Source organism: Enhydra lutris, unplaced genomic scaffold (assembly GCF_002288905.1).
Source record: "Enhydra lutris kenyoni isolate GAN:26980312 unplaced genomic scaffold, ASM228890v2 scaffoldscaffold93, whole genome shotgun sequence".
Lineage (NCBI taxonomy): Eukaryota > Metazoa > Chordata > Mammalia > Carnivora > Mustelidae > Enhydra > Enhydra lutris.
Window position 1 is genome coordinate 913,323 of NW_019154177.1, and position 1,635 is coordinate 914,957.

Consider the following 1,635-nt stretch of genomic DNA (forward strand, 5'->3'; position numbering starts at 1 on the left):
AGAAAAAAAATCCTTGATTCAGAATGTCGTGGACTTGTAGGTTCAGTTTCCCTGTGTAAGTCCACACTTCCTTCTCCCCCAGGTCACGTCCCAAACCCTCTCTGCATACTGTGCCTTCCCCTCATCCACATCCCTCTGTACCTGGTCGTCCAACTGGCCTTGAAATAACACAGTGGCTTCGACTTTTTCGGTGACGTCTGGGTCGTGCTGGCGTTCCTGCGGCAATCGTTCTGATTTTCCCGATCTAAACCCTTAGACACTGCGGTCACGCTACTCACAGGGAAAAAAACGAAACTAGCTTGGGAACGAACAAGTCGGGGGGTGGCAGGTACGTAGCTCAGGGAATAACCAAGGGCCCCGTAACAGCGCTGCGCGGGGACAGCGGAAGTGCAGACTTGCCCCACACCCGAGTCCTCTGTCCCACCGCGGGTCAACCGCACTGCAGTCAGAAGTCGTTAAGCTGCACGACTTGAACTCAGCACAGCGGTTCATCTCCAGGCAGAACCACGCTTGGTTCTTGGCGAAGCGAAGTCACCGAGGGCCGCAGCTCCGAGCGCGCGCCCCCGCGAACCACAGACCAGGGCTCGCGGGACAGGCAGGGGGGTGGCAGCGATGGCAGGTGCAGAAGCGGGATGACACAGGGCAGGTGCACTTGACAGCCCCGGGTTGGCTGGAGGGGCGAGGCCGTGCAGGATGTGACACCCCTGCGCGCTGAGCTCCGAACCGAGGGGGTCTCCGGGCAGGTGGACACCCGGGGGGACCCTCCTCCCGTCCCGCACCCCAGCCCGAGCGCTGGCACACCTCGACGTGCGCTCCGGACGCCTCCCCCTGGGGACCGTTCACAGTCCCGCGGGTCCCCGGGCCGGACGCCTGCAGCCCCTGGACTAGGGGCTGTCTCCCGAAACGGAGGGCCGCAGGCTGCAGGAGGAACTTGGCCGTGTTGTGCAAGGTGGTCGCACGCGAGCGCGTGGACTGCTGGTGCGCAGGCGGTCTCCGTGCAGAACGCCCGCGGACGCGGGGCGGGTAAGTGTGCGGGTCTCCCTCACTGACATTTGGGGAACGTCCTTCTGGGGCCGGGGAAGGGGTCGTAGCTCAGAGGAAGGGGCCCAAGGCAGGAGCGCCAACGGCTACTTTCTCCTTCTGACTCAGGTTTTAGAAGCTGTTGCAGCAGAACCTTTCATTTTTGAAGTGTGAGGGGAAAGAAACCTGGGACAGAACGACGTTGAAGCAACGTGAAACCCACTGTTAAATTCATGTGCTTAGAAGCTTTTCCCGCCTGCCTCCTTAGCGCAGTAGGCAGCGCGTCAGTCTCATAATCTGAAGGTCCTGAGTTCGAACCTCAGAGGGGGCAGTTCCGTTTTTGCCCTAAGTCAGGAAATGGCACCCTGGCCACTGAGCCTGACCTTCCGCTGTCGGAGGGCAAGTACCAACTTTCTTCTTCCTGGATTGGTAGATCCATACACACGGAGACTCTTTTTTCCTTCTATACCTGCAATGACTTCATCTCTTTCCAATGAACAAGCTCTTTTGTCCAAGTTCCTCTGACTTCTATCCTTTCCTGGGAGGTTATTCCTCTATTGATGCAAATTAATTTATTGGGTGGGGGGGACAATGGACAGATAAATGAAAACCTGA

At 58.4% G+C, this 1,635-nt stretch overlaps 1 non-coding gene across 1 annotated transcript; it reads left to right on the top strand.

The window, feature by feature from the left end:
- The first annotated feature begins 1,278 nt into the window (after positions 1 to 1,278).
- TRNAM-CAU lies at positions 1,279 to 1,351 on the top strand. The gene has a single exon. It is a non-coding gene; the product is annotated as a tRNA-Met (tRNA).
- The last annotated feature ends 284 nt before the right edge of the window (positions 1,352 to 1,635 follow it).